We start from the raw sequence: 6,803 nt of genomic DNA on the forward strand, positions 1-6,803 counted from the left end.
AACTATGCCCATAGGGCAAGCAAACTGTGTATATCCTTTGATCCATCAATACCACTGCTAGGTCTGTATCCCAAAGAGATCATATAAAAGGGGAAATGACCTACATGTGAAAAAATATTTATAGAAGACCTTTGCACAGTGGCAAAATATTGGAAATTGAGGGGATTCTTATCAGTTGGGAAATGGTTGAACAAGCTGTGGTATATGAATGCAGTGAAATACAATTGTGCAATAAGAAATGATGAACAGACAGATTTCAGAAAAACGTGGAAAGATTTGTATGAACCTATGCAAAGCGAAAGAAACAGATCCAAGAAGATATTGTACACACTATCAACAACATTGTGAGATGATCATCTATTAAGATCTTAGCTTTTCTTAGCAACACAATAATCCAAGACAAGTATGAAGGACTCACAAAGGAAAATGCTTATTTATGTCCAGATAAGCAACTGAAAGACTCTGAATGCAGATCAAAGCATACTTTTTTCACTTACTTTATTTTCTTTCAAGGTTATTTTCCTTTTGATTTGTTTCTTCTTTCACAACTGTGACTAATATAGAAGTATGTTCTATGTGGTAACACATTTATAACCTTTATCAAATTGCCTACCATTTCAGGAAGAGAGAAGGGTGAGGGGAGAAAAATTTGGAACTCAAAATCTTGTGAAAATGAATGCTAAGGCTCAGATACTTATAATCTAGTCATGGGCTCAGATTCATAAAATCTAGCCAATAGCTCACTAACATTCAGACTCCTTAAAAGTCTGCCCAATATGATGGATGTTCTAATAAACCTTGTCTTTGGCTGAAAGAAGGCTTGGGTCAAATTCTTTCGGGCAGGATCCACATGTTGTGATTTTGGGGTCCCAGCACCCCTGAAACTCAACATTTTGGTGGCCCATAGGGGAAACTGCCTAACCCCAAGTTCTTCTCCAGCCAAGACTGAAAGGTATGTAAGCCTCCCCCAACCCCCACTCCTTTCTTACTCTGCAGTTGGGGTCACTCTCCAAGCACCAAGGCTTGGAGGTGCTTTTCAGGCAGACAGTTATGAGGCTGTCTCACACTCAGCCTGATGCTCTCAGGCTTTTGTTTCACTGGGTCAGTTCAAGACCATGGACCTGGGTACACTTTCCATAGCGTAGATGACAAGGACGGATGCCCTAACCAGAAGTGTATGCCCAATTCTGTCAATTCTCTTGGGGCTAGGGAATTAGGGAAAACTGCAGTTGCTTTTTTGGTTCCCTGAGGTTTACCTACTCCCTTCCCTCTAGACCTCTGAATCTTCCTTCATGGAGGTTACAGGGAAAAGTTAGAACAGCTAAAAGTATCTTGGCAGATTCTGGAGGTTTTGTGATTGATCACTAAGGAGTTTTGAAACTCCTCCTTACAACCCTGGTCACTCTTTCTCCCACTCCTTTCCCTTGAGTCGAGAGGGTATCTGTTAACCCCTCTCATAGTAGAAGAGAGTTTCACCCTTTACCCCTCACTTTTGATTTTACACCCCCCCCCCACACCTGGGAAAGGAAGGAGGTGGGAGGGTCAGCAGCTACAGCATGGGGCTCCCTGGCAATGGCCTTGGGCCCTAGGGCAACCTTTGCCTGGAAGCATCATCCAGGTTCAGTACATCCTGCTCAGGTAATGAAGCTGGCCTCCAAACGTGGGTAAGCATGCTCTTTTAAATTTGTAGTTTTAACTGTTAATGATGAGACATTGATTCTCTGTGTAAAGTAATTTGGAAATGCATTTAACAAAACTGAAGTCACCTGATTGATAATGAGTTTGTTTCAAGTTTCAAATTGATGAACTTTTTGTATCAGTTATATCAAGTAACTTTTCATAATTTGGTTACCGCTAAAATAATTTGGCTATTGTTGGTTTATTGTTTTAATGTGTAAACTAGCCAAAAAAGCTTATTTGGATTATGTATGGCTTGCTGAGAATTTGCAAGTGTATAGAAATCTCTAATGATTGGCTTTTTACACCAGGACAAATTTAAGTTTGAGATATAAATCCTGGAAAAGATTTTTCCTAATCTGTGATTAGTGAAACTTGCTGTTTGAGGTAAAAGCTCATAGGATTTTATTTTGAATTGTCTGATGGATCATAATCCATTGATAATCAATAATCCGCCATCTGAGAAAAATGTCATAAGCTAATCAGAGAATGTGATACTGGTGGGAAGTCAGCATCAGGAAAAGCTGAGAGGACAATTTTAGCCTCAGTTTAAGATGGGATCCTCCTGGCTCAGTTTCCTCATTATGTTCCTTTGAAAAGGAATGTTACCCACCTGGCTATTCCTGAGTTTGGTTAGGAAGTGGATTTAATACTGCATGGTTGGAAAACTGAGTTATCTGAATCCAAACAGATCTAAGGATACTTTATCCTGTCATTTGGGCCCTGTAGTCTTTTCTGTCAGATTTGTGTCTTCCAGACTACAGGCCATTCACCTACAGTTGATAGGGAACAGCGAGTACCAGCCAATGTTCCTCCATCATTCCCTGAATGCAGCCTGTGCTCAGTTCCAGTCAACCTCCTCTTTGGGACCCCCTTGAGGCAGGAACAGCTCTATACCCCTTGCCAGCAGGAAGCAGTTTCAGAAGCCAAGACCTTTGCCCCTTACCCTGAAAGAATTCAGTTCCCATTTGTTTGAAGGCGGAATGGTGGGGATGGGATCTAGACCCCAAAAAGAAAAACCTTGGACTTTCCCACATGGCCAAATCTCTGGTGTTTGCCTGAAGCTATAATCCCATTAATTGACCTTTTGTTGTTGCCTGCACCCAACCTCCCAATTCTCTGTTACCCTTAACCTAGCCTCCATTGTCTTACCTCCCTATGGCCCCAGGCCACTTCCCACCCTTAATCCTAACTAGGCTCCATCCTCCCTTGGCCTTGTGGTCCAATTCCCTGGAGTTCTATTACCTCAGAGACTACTTGGCCACTCCTAGATCCCTCTCTCTCTCTCTCTCTCTCTCTCTCTCTCTCTCTCTCTCTCTAGATATAGATATAGATATATAGATATGTATGTAGATATATATGATTCTTAAAATCTAGCCAATAGCTCACTAACATTCAGACTCCTTAAGAGTCTGCCCAATATGATGGATGTTCTAGTAAACCTTGTCTTTGGTTGAAAAAAAAAAGAATGCTAAAAATTGTCCTGACATGTAATTGGCGGGGGTGGGGGGGAATAAAATACTATTTTTAGAAGCGTAATCTTCAGTTTTCATATTCTTTCTCTCTCATTCCACTGAGTGCCTTCCTAGACTTTTTGGAATCTCAGAATTGAACCTGAAAACTTCTCCCCAGGGACCCACTGAAAAGATCTAAATATCTAAAGAGTCCTTGAAAAAGAACTGAAAGGTTTCCCCTGGATGATACCAGACACTTGTTGGCCATGTTGTAGTGAAGATTTCCTTTCAAGTAAGAGTTGAACTTGATGGCCCCTGGGGTTCAAAATTGAGATTCTGTGATTCTGGGAGCAGAAATAATCAACATCCTTGGCAATGGCTCTTTCAGTCACTTTGTGAAGACCTCTGGAAGAAAAAGCTACTGCCTCCCCAGGGAGCCCACTCAAATTTAGAGCAGCTCTGATAATAATTAGGAAGGTCTTCTTAACCACCACCCTGTCACCTTCTCTTAATTGTGATCACTGAAGTGAAGGGGAAGCAAGTTTAATTCCTCTTTGACCTGACAGACCTTCCCATACTTGAACAAAGATCTTATATCTCAAATATATAAAGAACTTTGTCAGAACTATAAGAATATGAGTCATTGCCCAATTGATAAATGGGCAGATCTTATATCTCAAATATATAAAGAACTTTGTCAAAACTATAAGAATATGAGTCATTGCCCAGTTGATAAATGGTCAAAGGATATGAACAGGCAATTTTCCAACAAAGAAATCAAAACAATTTATGCTTATATGGACAATGCTCTAAATCATTATTGATTAGAGAAATGCAAATTTAGAAACTTTGTGATATCATTTTACACTTACAAGATTGGCTAAAATGATAGAAGGGGAAAGTGACAAATTTTGGAGGGTATGTTAAAAAATTGGGGCACTAATTTATTGTTGGTGGAATTGTGAATTGATCTAACCATCTTGGAAAGCAATCTGGGAATTATTCTTTTTGATCTAGCAATACTACTACTTGGTCTATTTCTGAAGATGATTAGGGGAAAATGTTTATAGCAGTTTTCTTTTGTGGTGGCAGAGAACTGGAAATTGCAAGGATACCTGTCATTTGAGGAATGGCTGAACAAGTTATGAAATATGATTGTGATGGAGTACTATCCTCTTATAAGAAAGGATGAGCTCGATGATTTTAGAAAAAACATGGAAAGACTTGCACAAGGTAGTGAAGAGTGAAATGAGCAGAACCAAGAAAACATTGTATACAATAACAGGAATATTGTTTTAAAAACTTTGAACAAATAAGTTATTTTTAACTATTATAAATACCCAAATTAACTATAAAGGGACATGTGGGAAAGGATGCTATCTGCATCCAGAGAGGGATCTGATGCATAGAAGTATATATAGAATAATCATACATATATGCATACAGACATATATACCTATGTGTATGTATATATATATGTGTATATTTGTGTGGAGAAAGAAGAAAAAAAGAAATTTACATGATAATTTTGTTGATATTTGAAAAGTATATAAGTTGTGCATAGTAGATTTGCAATTTCATGTGCAATCATCTTTTTTATTGTAATATGTTATGGAAATGCTTACTTCATTGCATAAATTAAAAGAAATTTTAAAAAATTAATATATATAAATAAAATGCTCTACATCACTATTGATTACAGAAAAGCAGATTAAAACAACAGTGAGATATCATTTTACATCTACCAAATTGGCTAAAATGAGAGAAGGGGAAAGTGAGAAATGTTGGAGGGGATGTGGAAAAATTGGGGCATTAATTTGCTGTTTGTAGAATTGTAAAATGATCCAACCATTTTGGAGAGCAATCTAGAATTATGCCCAAAGAGATATTAAACTGTCTATACCCTTTGACCCAGCAATGACACTACTTGATCTATTTCTGAAGATGATTAGGGAAAAACGGAAAAGAATCTATGTTCCACAATATTTATGGTAGCTCTCTCTGTGGTGTCAAAGAAGTAGAAATCACAGGGATGCCTGTCAATTAGGGAATGGCTGAACAAGTTGTGGTATATGATAGTGATGGAATACTACTGGATGAATGGAATGAACTGAAGATGGAATACTTAAAATGTCTTTAATCTATCTGAGGACATGATTACGTTATATTTGTCTCTGTATTCCCAAAGTTTAATAGGCAAACAGTCCACAAGCATTTTTCAAGGTCTTACTATGTGTCAGGCATTGTGCTAAACACAAGGGATACTATGAAAGGCAAAAACCCTGACTCTGCTCTCGAGGAACTCACATTATGGGACACACAGGTGGTACTTAAAGAATGCTTATTCATTGATTGATTTGTGTTTGCTGACTCAGTCATTCAAAGAGTTAGTTATCCCTCCAAGCTTTGCATCATCTACAAATTCTACCAGCATGCCTTCTTCCAAATCGATACTAAAAATGTTAAAGAGCCCAGGCCCAAGCACAGCTTCCCAGGCCACTTCACTGGACAAGTCCTTTCAAATTCACACTGAAATCTTGGATCTAGTTATTTAACCAGTTCCAAATTCCCCTACATTTATAATCATCTCACCCACACTTCTCCCCTTTGTGCACAAGAATGACATGAGAACTTCTGATAAATGTTTTCTGGAAACCTGAGAAATTTTGTTGATAGCAATGTGGATCTACAGTGACCAGAAGCCTGGGTCTTGCAGTGATAATAAAAGTAATATTGATAGCTAATATTTATATAGCACTTACTATGTGCCAGGCACTAGACTAAGGGCTTTACAATTATTATCTCAGTTGCTCTCACAACAACATTAGGAGATAAGTGCTATTATTATCCTCATTTTACAGATGAGGAAATAGAGGGAAATACATGTTAAGTGACTTGCCTGGGGTGACACAGCTAATAATTCTCAGAGTCTGGATTATAAGCCATGTCTTCCTGGTTCAACACTCTATCAATTGTGCCATCTAGATGCCCTGTTTACAACTACTATCTCCTTTCCAGGTAGGGAAAGGAGTCTTGTCTGGCTCCTGGGAAATACATCTAAGGAAGCTAGGTCATGCAATGATAGACACAAAGGCAGGAAGACCTGAGTTTAAATCCAGTTTCGGAAGACACTTACTAGTTGTGTGACCCTGGGCAAGTTACATAAATTCTCTCAGATTCAGTTTTCTCATTGGTAAAAAGGAGATTGTCGTTATTCATTCTTTTTTTTAAAGACCAGTGACATCATGACAAGTGATATCTTGTCTTCAGCATGAATTGGATTTTAGTGAGGCAGAGTTGCTCAAAATCATCAGCCTCACTTTCTCTTCCAGAGTCATCTAATTCAACGGCTAGGCAAAAGTAAAGATGACTGGAGACAGCCCAGGATGCATTAGATGACCTTGGCATCTTCAGTGTCTAAATGCTTGCTTCAGCTGCCTTCATGGTATTCTGGTACATACAGTGGAAAGGCATGTATATAGGAAACATATATGCCTAGATCAACTCACAACTCTGTTCTATAGGCCTTGATGTCCTTTGTATGCTTCAGGAAGAGTCTGAACAATTCATTGATGAGCAGGGCGGGTTCTCTGCTAGCTACATTTATTGAGCTTCTTTTCTGAGCCTCTCCATTTTCTTTCTGGGTAGGGCCAATTCTCTCCTAGTTACTCT

Source organism: Vombatus ursinus, unplaced genomic scaffold, assembly GCF_900497805.2.
Source record: "Vombatus ursinus unplaced genomic scaffold, bare-nosed wombat genome assembly UNPS02014598.1, whole genome shotgun sequence".
In the NCBI taxonomy this organism is placed as follows: domain Eukaryota; kingdom Metazoa; phylum Chordata; class Mammalia; order Diprotodontia; family Vombatidae; genus Vombatus; species Vombatus ursinus.